General features: G+C 46.2%; 1 long non-coding RNA gene across 1 annotated transcript in view; it reads right to left on the reverse strand.

The window, feature by feature from the left end:
* Positions 1 to 6,230, reverse strand: part of LOC310835256 — a 31,426-nt gene extending 25,196 nt beyond the window's left edge. The window contains exon 1 of the long non-coding RNA XR_014559461.1: positions 5,764 to 6,230. This is a non-coding gene — a long non-coding RNA (uncharacterized lncRNA). The remainder of the gene's footprint in view (positions 1 to 5,763) is intronic.
* Positions 6,231 to 14,731: the final 8,501 nt, after the last annotated feature.

A 14,731-nucleotide genomic window follows, 5' to 3' on the forward strand; every position in this document is an offset into this window, starting at 1 on the left:
TTGTTGGCAAGGTGATGTCTCTGCTTTTTATGATGCTGTCTAGGTTTTATAAGCCCTTATAAGTCCATTCAGCTGTTCAAGCTGAGCAAAAAGTTCCAATAAGGAGCTACAAAGATGGATCTGCTTTCTTTACCTTGCCAACTTGGTATGGAAGGACTGCCTTGGACCCTGCTATCTGCCTCTGGCCCTTTGGATCCTTGTTTCCTTGTGCCATCACTGGATCTGCAATCTGCTCTGGAGGCAGAGTTGCGTGTTGAGGTCCCCAATCCACCCCCAAAATAACTCACAACGGACACGTAATTTTTGTTTAAGATTTTTGGCATGATTTTGGCCACAACTTTATTAAAATACAAACTGTGAGTGGTTGTTTAGGCATTGGTTAAGACTATCTGTCCCCCCGCCTGGGGACAGAACTGACTTCCGGGCACCACCGAAAGACAGTGCGGGGGAAAGCAAGTCGGGGAAGAATTGGAGCTGAGACACAGACCCTCAACTCTCACCCGCCTGCTCCCCAAAGGCTTGCCGGCCCTAGTCCCATTCCAGGGATTAGATGAAAAGATGGCAAGCCCCAGGATTCCTTTAACGGAATTCCCTTTCCGCAGCAACCATGGAGGGGCAGGCCCAGCCTATCCTGAACCCCTCCATGGAGGGGTAGGCCCAGCCTATCCTAACCCCTCCTCCACCAGATTTATAACCAATGCCTAACCACAACCTTACAAGTTGTGACGATTTGCTACGCAGTAGGCAAAAACCACCCAGCCAGCCAATTTGCCAGGTGGAAAAATTCCTACCAGGCCCCTGCTCAAAGGCAGACGACCCCATGACAGGCATAGCAAGGTCAACGCAACAAACCCCTTATTCTAGAGCGGGTGGGCGGGTGATCCGTTGCACGCAGCAAAAGAGAAAGTACAAGGCTGCGTGCAGCGTATTTAAACCTTTTACCCCTCCCACCAAAATTGCAACATAACTTTTGCCCCAGCAACTCGGCAATCCAATCAATGTCCCCTGGCCATCTTGGAGAACTTACCCAGCAACAAAGGGGTGGCTCAGTAGACCCCACCGCAACACGTGCTCTCCCTGAAGGAGAACACGCTTTGCCTAAGACCTGTGTCAGAAAAGGTCCTGGGGACAGGGGAATGGGAAGAAACCCACCCACCCTGCTTTAACTGCAAATTCCTCCCCCTCCTTTAAAGAGACTAGGACTGGGCAAGATCTGGTTTTCAACATTGCCATATATCACCAACTAAACATCATGATCTACCAAAATACCACGATGCCTAACATAAGAATAAGAGGCAAACTGTAGAGCTGGGCGATATCTGGTTTTCAACATTGTGATACATCACCAGCTAAACATTGCGATATACTGATATATCGTAATGTCTGAAATAAGGATAGAATTATGTAGAGGCATTGGCCGGCTTCACGATTTCCCCCCACATCATGATTTCTGCATAGCACAAATTCACACACATCTCATGATTCACACAATATATTGCCAGGTTAAAAATTATGAAACCAATATCACAATATGGAGTTCAAACGATTTTAGACAATATGTTGATATATCACCCAGCCCTAAAAGAGACCGCCTCTAATTTTGTCCTGAGAATAGGTAGGACTCCAAAATGCACAAACAATGTCAGTAAGGTCTAATTTTTTAAACCATCTACCCTGGTATAGTAATGATAATGACAGAGTTAAACATTGTTTCCAGTTACTGTGGCTTGGAGCTAAGATATTCCTTTTCCAAGTAAGAATAGGCCTGTTTTCTTTAATTCTGCCTTCTGTTGCTTCATCCTACAAACTAGGGGCTGTTTTGTCTTATGATCGAACAGAAGACCATCCTATTCATTGCACCTGGTCCTTGTGAGGCCCCTCAAATATTTCTTTAAATTTATAACCTGTTGTCATGGAAACTGTATACGGGTATGTTAGCTTTATTATATCCATACAACAACATTAAGGGTCATTCCATAAACTGGTAAGAAGAACAACAGCCTACTGGAAATTGAAGAGAAATGGGCAGCTTATATTGAGTTCCTTTCAGAGGAACCGGCTTCCAAGGGCAATTGGAAGGGCCAACGTCACATGAGTGATGTCAAGATGTCAGGAGGAGCCGGGGTGGAGCCAAACACAATGGTTGCGCAGCTTCAATGGCTCCTCCTTCTCCTCCTCTTGGCGTTGCCACCAGCGGGGGGGGGGGGGCTGCTTCCACCCTCCTTCCCCTCCATGGCAGAAGGAGGAAGAGGAGAAGCTGGCCACTGTATCCACTCTGTGCCATAGCTGTCAACTTTTCCCTTTTCTTGCGAGGAAACCTGTTCAGAATAAGGGAATTTCCCTTTTAAAAAGGGAAACGTTGACAGCTATGCTCTGTGCTCTGCTCTGCGCATTGCCTCCACACTTTTGGGATATTGGGGGGTCCTGGTCTCTACCCCCAAAAATATTGGGGGGCAAAGGGGCTCAGCCCCCCAGGAGCTAGTGCTCCTAGTTCCTCCCAAGAAGAAGAAGAAGAAGAGGAGGAGGAGGAGGAGGAGGAGTTTGGATTTGATATCCCACCTTATCACTACCCTAGGGAGTCTCAAAGCGGCTCACAATCTCCTTTCCCTTCTTCCCCCACAACAAACACTCTGTGAGGTGAGTGGGGCTGAGAGACTTCAGAGAAGTGTGACTGGCCCAAGGTCACCCAGCAGCTGCATGTGAAGGAGCAGGGAAGCGAACCCGGTTCACCAGATTACGAGTCCACCGCTCTGAAAGACTTACACCACCACTTGCCCGTAGCAGGGCTATGGGTTGTTCTCTCCAGCATCGAGGAGAGCCTCAAGGACCCGGTTCCCTCTGCCAAACTTAGAGAGGGAAATGAAAAGTGGAGGGGTTAGGTTACAGCAACAAATGAGCTTTCAAGTTCTTTAAACAAAGCCGGCAAATCCATTAAGAGAGACAGACCGCTGTGTTTAGTCTGAGGATCGCATGGTTCCTCTATGCAGCAGTATTTCATCCTTTCACGTTCCCACTTAATGGAAAAGGAATACAGAGAGAGAGAGAGAGAGAGAGAGCCAGGAGCCATTTACAGTATCTTCGCTGCTTCATTTTTGTTCTCTAGGCCCAGTGCTCAGTAGCAGACTTCCAGAGGGTGGGGAGGTTTTCCCCACGGCCGCTGCAAGACCGACAAGGCACTGACAGCAGAGATGCAGCTGGAGATCCCTTTACTCATCCCTCGAAAGAGCCTGTGAAACCCAGCCACTCAAATTCCTCTCAGAAGACTATATAGGAAGCCAGTGCTGAGGCAGCTGGGGGTACAGATAAGGGGTGTCCTCTCGTGACCCTGACTTGGCATGACATTCTGCGCTACCTTCGCATCTGTGGAAAAACAGGCCACATGACAACAATCTGATAATGAAGCTGACTGACATCCCACCCCCAAGGCCTAGAGTACAACAGAAGTCACTGTGGGATCCTTGCAGAACACAGCTTGTTTTCCTCCTCCTGCCCCCCTCTGCATGAATGGGCTGGCTGGAAGGAGCACAGTAGTTTTCCGGTGCAAAACTCCACCAGACCTGGAAGCCATTTGCGTGTCGAGGTCCCCAAGACACCCCAAATAACTCACACATCACACAAAATTTTTGTTTACGGTTTTTGGCATAATTTTGGTCACAACTTTATTAAAATACAAAAAAATGTGAGTGGTTGCTTAGGCATTGGTTGCGACTATCTGCCCCCAGTGGGGACAGACTGACATTTTGCAAGCCTGCAAAAGTCAGAAAAGGGGAATACACTTGGGGGTAGCGACGGAGCAGGGAACCTGCCCTCAGCCCTCCCCAAATGCAACCAGGGGCTCTTGTGTGGCCCTAGCCCCTTGACAGGGTTCGGACAAAAGCAATGTTGAGCCCCTGTATTCCTTTAACGGAATACCCTGCAGCAGCAGAATTTGAGGGGCAGACACAGCCAATCCATGCCCCTCCACCAACAAAAAATTAACCAATGCCTAACTGCAACCTTACAAGTTGTGACGATTTGCTATGCAGTAGGCAAAAACCAAATGGCACCAGCCAATCAGCCAGATGGACAAAATTCCTACCGGGCCCCTGCCCCAAGAGCAGACGACAGACCATGACAGGCATAGCAAGGTCAAAGTGAACAACCCTAAATATGGGGGGGGGGGGCAATCCGATGCACAGAGAGAAAAGAGGAAGCTCTACGCTTCGTGCAGGGAGATTTAACATTTCTGGCTGTCAATCACATAATGGCAACATTAACTTCTTCCCAACAACAAGGGAAGCCCAATCACAACAGTGGCCAATGATCAATTAGCCCGCCCCACAACTTTGGAGTATCTTGTCGGCACCCACTGCAACACGTGCTCTCCATGAAGGAGAACACGCTTTGCCAGAAGACACTGTGCTTAGCTAAGCAGCAGCCGTTTCTGTGCTGTCATGAATATACTTCCCTTCTGACGATACGCTAGCAGAGGACCTGTGCATTGAATGTCAGTAACAACGCTCAGTGGGTCATCATTGCAGTTCTCTCAGTCATGAAATAGATAAAAGGTAAAGGACCCCTGAAAGGTTAAGTCCAGTCAAAGGCGACTATGGGGTTGTGGTGCTCATCTCGCTTTCAGGCCCAGGGAGCTGGCGTTTTTCCACAGACAGCTTTCCAGTGGCCAGCATGTGGCCAGCATGACAAAACTGCTTCTGGCACAACAGGACACCATGACGGAAACCAGAGCACACGGAAACGCCATTTACCTTCCCGCCACAGCGGTACCTATTTGTCTACTTGCACTGGTGTGCTTTCAAACTGCTAGGTTGGCAGGAGCAGGGACCGAGCTACACAGCTGGGATGGGCACACCACCAGAAGGGACTTTACTAAGCATTGAAAGCCAGGACCATATAACAGAGGCCCTAAAGGATCTACAGTACACAGGCTCCCAGTATGTTTCCGAGCACAATTCAAAGTGTTGGTGTTGACCTTTGAAGCCCTAAACGGCATTGACCCTGTATACCTGAAGGAGCATCTCCAGTCCCATCATTCAGCCTGGACACATTGAGGTCCTCCTCCGAGGGTCTTCTGGCAGTTCCCTCACTGCAAGAAGTGAAGTTACAGGGAACCAGGCAGAGGGCCTCCTCTGTAGTGGCCCCCTCTCTGTGGAACACCCTCTCTTCAGATGCCAAGGGGGATAAATGCCAAGGGGATAAATAACTACACAAGGAGATAAATAACTACAAATTATTAGAAGACATCTGAAGGCAGCCCTGTATAGGGAAGTTTTTAATTCTTGGCATTTTATTATGCTTTTATATGTGTTGGAAACTGCCCAGCATGGCCGGCGTATCATAAAATTAAAATATATAGGTATATCCACTTATGGGACTTGGTTCTGCAGGAAGTCAGGCAAGCCTCATCACTGACCCACCATATTTCTGTAATATCCTTTGGGAATTAAATTGTGAGATTGGCTGCAAGGCTTGAACCTCAGCACATAGCAGTTTTCTGAATAAAAAACACATTTAGAGATATGTGTCTTTATAAAATAACCAAAAAGAGCCCTGAGTTTCATGCATTGTCCAATCAGTAGCATATTTGCTAAAGTAGTCATGGGCAGACTGAGAGGGAATGGCATAGAAGACAATTAAAAAAATAATTTATATTTCTTTAACGAAATTTGATACTTTTTTTTTAAAAAAAGATACCAGTATAACCATACAAGCTTCCTACACTACCTGGCCCATGATGTTGTTTGTCCAAGAGCACCCTCAGCTTACCAGGTTGCAGTAATGGGTCTTTGAGTCATCCCCATTTCCAAAGGCAGAGATACACATATGCGCGCGCTCTCTCTCTCTCTCTCTCTCTCTCTCTCTCTCTCTCAGAACAAAGAAACGTAGGAAAGCAAGAAATCAACGGATGTTAGAACATCTGCATCTGAGCGTTCTTTGGACAAAGAAGAAGCTCTATTTGAATTTCCCAGTTTAACAGACAGAACTGGTCTGAGATGCCGAGGGAGGGACAAACCCACTATTGGACCTCGGCCAATCCACACCCTTGGAAGCCCAGATTGACACCATGACCAGTCAATCAAGAGAAGGGGGGCTATTTCGACTACCGCCCCACCACACAGCCTGTCATGATTTCTGACATTCTCTTCTTTAGAGCATTGAAAGGTCACTCCCATGTGTTCACATCATGCACCTGACACGACAAAGCAGCGGGAAGATTGGAGAAGTTTCTGCTCCCAGGTTGTTGTTGTTTAGTCGTTTAGTCTTGTCCGACTCTTCGTGACCCCATGGACCAGAGCACGCCAGGCACCCCTGTCTTCCACTGCCTCCCGCAGTTTGGTCAAACTCATGCTGGTAGCTTCAAGAACACTGTCCAACCATCTCGTCCTCTGTCGTCCCCTTCTCCTTACCCAGCATCAGGGTCTTTTCCAGGGAGTCTTCTCTTCTCATGAGGTGGCCAAAGTATTGGAGCCTCAGCTTCAGGATCTGTCCTTCCAGCGAGCACTCAGGGCTGATTTCCTTCAGAATGGATAGGTTTGATCTTCTTGCAGTCCATGGGACTCTCAAGAGTCTCCTCCAGCACTGAAGGAAGGTGAGGACAGGTGACCTCACCTAGGCCCAAAGTCACCCCCACCAAAGCAGGCTCAAAGCTTCTCAGAGCTTTTCAAAATCATTTTTCTCAGCAGCTAAAACGCATTAGCTAAGCATCAGAAATATTCCGCTTGCTGTAACTCAAAAGATTGCAACAAAGGTAGGGAACACAGTCCATTGTTTCTCAGGCCTTTCTCAGGCCTTCTGGCCTTGCTAAAGAACCACATTGCAACTTACTTTCTGTCCGGGAATCATGCCAGAACAAGAGATTGAAACATATCTGAACTCTGAAAACCCTTTACTGGGAAGAGTCCCAATAGTCCCAAGACAGCTTTCTGTTCATGCTCAGAGGACTCCTGAGGGAGGAGAAAGGAGGAGGGAACTGGAAAGGGGTATATATGCTTGTGCACATGACTGTGAACTCGTGCATGCTTTTTGTGACTTATCACACTTGCTCCTTCTACCAGTTCATGGATGGTAGAAATAAAAGCCTTTTCTCCGAAACTATTCCTTGAGTGTCTTTTGACTCCCACTTCCCTTTCCCAGGCGCAATATTTTTCCCACCCGAGGGCAAAGCCTCATAAGGCTACAGCACCAGAATTCAAAAGCATCAATTCTTTGGCGATCAGCCTTCCTTATGGTCCAGCTCTCACTTCCATACATCACTACTGGGAAAACCATAGCTTTTACTATACGGACCTTTGTTGGCAAGGTGATGTCTCTTATAAAGAGAAGGACACATGCATTCAAATCACCAACAACCGAATTTCTATGTAACTTTGTCATCCCGCTAATTTCCTTCACTAGGTGGTAGGCAGTGCTTTTTTTCAGCCGGAGCACAGTTCCGGCACCTCTCAGGTGGGTGCCATTGTAGGCCGGTGCCCCCCACTCTGTTTCTTGACTCCACCTAGCTCCCAGCTGCCCCTAGCCATGATTGGTCAAGCTACAGGGCAGGGCAGATTCATATTTTCCTTTCTTCACTGTCTCCCATGTAGCAGTGGCAGCCTTGAAGCTTCTGATCTGCCCTAGTCATCTGCCTGAATCTAAGAGAATGAGGGGAGCAGGGGTACATTTATTTGACCTGCACCAGAAACAAGGGTGACCCACAAAACAACTAGGGAGATCACTTGGCATAGTTTTTAGTACCTCCACGGGTGGTGAACGTGGCTGTTGTCAAACTGGCATCTGTTCAGGGTCATCTGGCGACTTACTGTAACAACCTTATGGTGAGTTCCGGCACCTATTTTTCTCTGGGGAAAGCACTGGTTTTAGGGAAGCCATCGAATCAGAGGAAATCAACGGCTATAATTTGAAGTATAGTAATGGCACCTGAAATAAGGCTTCTTATATTATTGTATTATATTATATGGCGCTGATTCTAATTTACCTGCACACATTGAAAATGTATTATTTGAAAACATGTTTGCAAAGAGAGCACTTGGCTCGTGGAACAATTAAAAGGCATCTTACGCCATGAAACCTATACGCTGCACAATGTTTTTTGGGAAATGTAGGGGGAGATGTTTATGATACCAAAACATTAATTATATAGGGGATGGCTGGTGTAGCCCATGGACCAAATGATGATGGTGATGATTTATTTATACCCCACCTATCTGGCTGGGTTTCCCCAGCCATTCTGGGTGGCTTCCAACAAAATATTAAAATACAATAGTCCGTAAGACATTCCCCATCTCCCCAAATTAACAACATCCTAGGCTGAACTTTCCTGGTGCCAGGGTACCTAATGCATGGAGGCATGTTCTCCACCACTGAGCTGTAGCCTCATCCTCAAGGAATTTGTCATGGCGACTCAGTGGAACCTCATGTTCAGAGACTATAGACCTTGGAACATCTGTTGCTGGAAGACAAGGGGTAGAGAAGAAACGCTGCCTTTAAGCCCTGAGCTTTTCAGAAGTATCTCACTCACGGGTGGCAAACCTCCAGATGTTGCTGAACTACATCTCCCATCCATCCTCCCTAGTCATTGGCCATGCTTTCTGGGACCGATGGGAGTCCCAGGCCTTCCAAGTGTCCCTATTTTCCAGGGATAGTCCTGGATTTACAAAAGCCACCCCAGTTCTGATTGGATCCCGGTGTGTCCCGCTTTTCCTTAGGACGTTCCTATTTTCACCAGAGTAGTAGTAGTAGTAGTAGTAGTAGTAATATTTATACCCCATACATCTGGCTGGGTTTTCCCAGCCACTCTGGGCGGTTTACAGCGCATAAAAATGGTAAAATGTTAGACATTAAAAGTTTCCCAATACAGGGTTGCCTTAAGATGTCTTCTAAAAGTCAGGTAGTTGTTTATTTCCTTGATATCTGATCGGAACGCCCAAATGTTGGAAGGCATGGAATTATGCAACCCTTGAACAAAGGAGATGAATAACTATACAACCTTTAGAAAACATCTGAAGGCAGTCCTGGACAGTGGAACCTTGGTTCTCAAACTTGGTTCCAGAAGTCTGTTTGACTCCCAAAACATTAGAAAACCAAGGCGCAGCTTCTGATTGATGCAGGCACCCTGGGATCAATAGCCAACAGCCGCATCGGATGCTTGGCTTCCAAAAAATGTTCAAAAACCTGAACACTTGCTTCTGGGTTTTCGGCATTTGGGAAGAGCAACTGTAATCAACAGCTAGTAGGACTACAAGAAGTTTTGTAAGGAGAAATATATGAAACATTGCAAAGTAGAGAAAGAATAGAGATATTAGTTATGAGATTTAGATGTAATAGTGAAAGTAAGAAATGTATATTAAGTGAATAGATTGGAAAATTTTCAGATGTGATTGATGGGAGTAAAAAAAACTGTGTAAGATGTAAAAGTATGTTTAATTACTGTTGAAAATGATATGTTAAAAAAACAAAGAAATATACAGTGGTACCTCAGGTTACATACGCTTCAGGTTACACACTCCGCTAACCCAGAAATAGTGCTTCAGGTTAAGAACTTTGCTTCAGGATGAGAACAGAAATCGGGCTCCAGCGGCACGGCGGCATTAGCTAAAGTGGTGCTTCAGGTTAAGAACAGTTTCAGGTTAAGAACGGACCTCCGGAACGAATTAAGTACTTAACCCAGGGTACCACTGTGTTTATGTGTGTGTGGGGTGTGTGTGTGTGTGTGTGTGTGTGTGTGTGTGTGTGTGTGTATATATATATATGAGATGGACCTTTGGCTCAATCTAACAGACCTCTTGATTTGATTTTTATGGATCTGTGAGAACTAGCTGAGGAATATTTCTTTGTACATCCGCTGAGACAATCTTGTGCAAGGAGCAGAGGTGGGGAGGGGGACACTGGGAAGTGGGTTGCGAATAAGACTGCAATGAGATGTAGGGTGATGCCGTTGCTGAGAAACTGACTTGAATGGACAAATTGTGCATCTTTTGAAGGCGGCTGCTACGGATACTGCTGGCTCCACTACCTTAGGGAAGGCTGTGCCCATGGAATCCAGCGGCAGCTGCTGGAATCCACTGCCATGCCAAGACATTAGAGGCTTAATCCATTTGTCTCTGTGGTTGATTCATTCACTTCAAAGCAATGCAACCCTAGGAGACAAGAGCATGAGAGGGAATCTTTTCATTTGAAGAATGGGGAGGGGGGAATTAAGGAAGGGGACACCGAACAAAGGGAGTCAAGGAAATGGGAGCCAGTTCTCGATATAACTCACAGAGCCAAGAGGAAGAAGGCACATATCTTGAGCTCAGACCAAGAAGGAAAAGGCATGGGGTGATGCCAGGCATAGTTGTTGTTTTTTTAAAAGCCCACATTTGCGAGTGGATGAGAGAAACCAAGCTGGAAAGGAACAGATACATAAACAGAAAAGGAAATTGCCAACCGGCAGGAGGAAGGGGCTCAGAAAAAGAAAACGGAGAGCAAGTTTAAAGGAAACTACCTACTGACTTCTGGAAGTTGTTCATGTACTCTGTAATTATGTTTGCATCGACTCTCTTAACATAGCTAAAATCCATGGCTCATTCTTTATTTTAAGGGTTGCCTCTCCGTACAAACACTTCCTCCAATACTGCAAATGAGTATTATTTATGTCTTAGATGTTTAAATACTCTTGGCTGCCCTTTACTTGGATGGAAATTATAGCCGTACAGAAATGACTATTGCGGCTTCTGACGTCAGGCAGCAAGGTCTGTTTTCTGGTCTCATCTCTCTATTGCTTAATCTGTACTGGAGAACGATCGCCATTCCTTTCACATGGGTGGTTTCCGTGAAGCCGAGATGCCTCTGTTCAACTTTAAGGACTCATCACAAACAAGAGATGTAAACACAAACTCTGGGAGATGTCAAGAGACCTAAAGCCTAAGAGACCTGGGGCTGCAGCCACATCTGCACATACCACTTTGAGCAGTCATGGTGTCACCCCAAAATCCTGAGAACTGTTGTTTGTGGTTCGAGGACCCGACCCCCGCAATGTGAAATGAACACGCCAGGACACAAGATATAAGGTTAATGGGCAAGAAAAGGCCACAACTTTATTGATTACAGCAGTGAAAAGGTAATGGCTTAGGCATTGGATGTCAAAACAAAGGGGGGTTTCTTCACCAGTAGGTGGAGCCTGTTGATGCTAATCCAACTATAGGCTCTCCCCTGATGTCACCGAGGGTCGTGCCATGGCCTCCCGCCAAGCAGGCATCGGACAGAAAACACGACCGCCAGATTCCTTTAATGGAATACCCAAAAATTGGGGACTTCCGGGTCGGCGCCATCGCCGAATGGCGGGCTCCCTCCGAGCTCCGGAGGGAGCCGGCTTGGCAGGGGCTGGGTCCTACCGCACCGGCGATGCGGGGACCCTTAAAAACCACGGCCAGATTGAGGCCGTGGACATGGAGACTCGGCTGGCACCGTTAGCGCCCTCCCGACTCGTGAAGGAGCCTTTTTAAAGGCTACGGATCGGGTGCCGGGGAGAAGCGTGGTGCTTTGAGTTCTCTGCTATCCCTGCCGAGCGCAGCCGCATGCCATCCGGCGGAGAGCGCTGACTTCTTCTATTGAAAATTCGGCTCTAAAGAAGAACCCGTGAGTAATTGGAATATGGACTAAAAAAAAGGGGGATAAATTTTTAAAATTCGGAGCGAACGGGGGAGGTGGAAAAAAGGAAGTCAGCCTACCCCTAAATTGTAGAAGAGCCAAAACAAAGGACTGGACAACTAAGATCGAGTGTAACCTTATCTTGCCGAATCAGCAACTTCGCGAGGGAAAATTATAAGATTGAGCTGGAGGAGAAAAGTGGAATTGTTTTAAAAGCAACCCCCCCGGAATCCCTGGAGCGATTCGTGAAACTGCCTGGAGAAAAGTGATGGAGGTTTTGACAGCTGTCAAAGAGCTGTCAAAAAGGAAGATTAAAATAGAGACTTTGTTATGAGGACTTTGCCGGTTATATTTGTTGCAAATTGAATACAAACTGTTTTAAATATTGGTCAACAAGCTACTTGGTCTGGTGGATGTGATTCTGGAAGGGAACTTTGTTACTGCAATCCACCTAGAGGAGCCGAGGGACATTGCATGTGTTTTTCACAGGAAATGTGAACAGTTGAATGGAACTTTCAATCTCCTGGGAAACTGCAGGAATGGAACACTATTTTGTCTACAGAGGTCTACACACTACAGGAAACAATGGAACTATTTGTTGGAAAATGAAAGGAACATGATGTAATGCTTTGCTTCATGAATAACAAACCTCTGCAGAGACACTAGAAACTTTTGGAAAAAGAACATTTCTGTGGGAGAACAGAGAAATAAAAAGGAGGAGAATGATTGATAAGAACAAGGAAACAACAAGAACTGGACAGAACTGGGGGAACATTTGGGATATTCAGGTTTGACAAGCTTATGGATACAAAATTGGAGTTTTTACTCCTGGATATAAAAACCTGGATAGAAGAAATGGGCCCTTATTTGATAGACTCCTTCTACGATTGGACATCCGTAATTAAAGACTGGCAAAGAACCGGAGGGACATAGTGTAATGTGGGAACTCCAGGAAGATATTAGAAGTGGAGGGATAGGTGAAACGCAAAGGGGAAAGAGGGGAGGGAAAATTGGAATCCAAAGGCTGTAAAATTATTATTTATATTTATCTTATTTTCATCTGTACTATGTTTGAAAGGGGGAAACCCGTGGAAGGGTATAGATCGATCTTAGGGGATGAGAATTTGGATAAATTGGGTTATTGACGAAGAGTGTAATTTGGGGATAAGAATTTGTTGAATTTAATTGCTTATTTGGAAGATTTGGAACACAAGAGGGGGTAGGGAGGGGAAGTCCTAGTTATTGGCAATAGATTGGATTTAATTTGTTATGATTTGTTCTAATTTGGAAAACCTTAATAAAAATTATTATTAAAAAAAAAAAAAAAATGGAATACCCAAAAATTGAAGGAATAGGCGATGGCCACACCTAGCTCTTCGGTTCCACAACAGATTTTCCAATGCCTAACCTACCCACCAATACCATGAAAGTTGTGACGATTGCTACGAGGTAGGCGAAAAAACCAAAAAGCCTAATGGAAAATGGAAAAAATCCTACCAGGCCCCCCGGACAACCAGGGCGACCAACCTAAGGTCCATAGCAAGGCCAGAAGAACCCTGAGCTCAAAGGGAGTGGAGGGTGGGTGACTCGCAATGGGATGGCGAAGCGGAGACTGAGGCCGAGGAGGGGCTGGTGCCGCAGCATTTAGGATGCTGACCACGCCCCCCCAGAGGCACCTGGTTGGGTGCCTCCTGAAGGGGGGGCGGGCGCCAGCCAGGTGAGTGGGGGGGAAGCGGAGCTCGGGCTCCCGCCCACAACCACTCCCCTCCCTTCCAGGGAGGAGAGTCTTTGTTAAGGGTGCTGAGAGCTGGTCGGAGACCCCTGTTCTCAGCGTTTCCTGGGAAGAAGGTTGGTGGTTAAATCACATCATTAGGAGATTTGGGGTGAGGTGTCGCTTGTATGCTGATGACACCCAGCTGTTTTTCTCCATAACATCTGCATCAGGCAAGGCCTTGCAAGCCCTGGACCAGCAAATAAAAAAAACAAAATAAAATACTTATACCCCACCCACCTGGCAGGGTTTCCCCAGCCACTCTGGGCGGTTCAGAATATTTAACAGAATATTTAAAAAATGATAAAACATCAAACCCTCCAACATTTATCCAATGAAAATAGGGATGTCCTATTCAATAATAATAAAAATGACGATGATGATGTTATTTATACTCTTCCCATCTGACAGGGTTGCCCTAGACATTCTGGGCAGCTTCCAACATATAAAAACATAATAAAACATGCAACATTAAAAAAAATTCTCTATAGAGGGCCGCAAAGGTATTTTGAAGTGAGTTGCCTTTGAGTCTTTTGTCTCAAGACAGTGTGGCATGAAGATGTAAACAAAGCTCTCAAGAAAAACAGCTCCAGGTGAAATGGGTGCTGAGAGAGAGAGAGAGAGAGAGAGAGAGAGAGAGAGAGAGAGAGAGAGAGCTTTGCTTATAGGTCCTGTTTGGATTATTTCATATTCTCTAAGATGCTGAGCTCGTGCTGGACAGCACAAGATATTGTAAGCATATTTTTGGATGTTTCATTTGATGTTTCTGTTTGGTATCGAAGAGATCTGCAATTGCATAATATTTTCATGGGTCCGGACAATGATTTATTTCCAAAAGGAGTCAGTTCTCATGCTTCCAGTCACTTCAAACTGCACAGTTTTAATACCTGCAATACTCAATAGATATGGCAACAGTGGATTAATTTCCAAGGGTACAAGCCACTCAGCTGCACTCATATGCCCACATACTTGGAAGGTAAACCTCACTGAACTTGGTATAATGGGAAGGCTCCTAATATCACAACTGGATTGTTCAGCTACCGCACGTAAGTCACTGGCAACAGGTTTGTTTTCTTTTAAAACTCAGATTTTGCCCAGACCTACCAAATCCCAGGGACGCGGGTGGCGCTGTGGGTTAAACCACAGAGCCTAGGACTTGCCAATCAGAAGGTCGGCGGTTTGAATCCCCATGACAGCATGAGCTCCCGTTGCTCGGTCCCTGCTCCTGCCAACCTAGCAGTTCGAAAGCACGTCATGTGCAAGTAGATAAATAGGTACCACTCCGGCAGGAGGGTAAACGGTGTTTCCGTGTGCTGCTCTGGTTCGCCAGAAGTG

Source organism: Podarcis gaigeae (genome assembly GCF_964106915.1).
Source record: "Podarcis gaigeae genome assembly, chromosome: 17".
Taxonomy (NCBI): Eukaryota; Metazoa; Chordata; class Lepidosauria; order Squamata; family Lacertidae; genus Podarcis; species Podarcis gaigeae.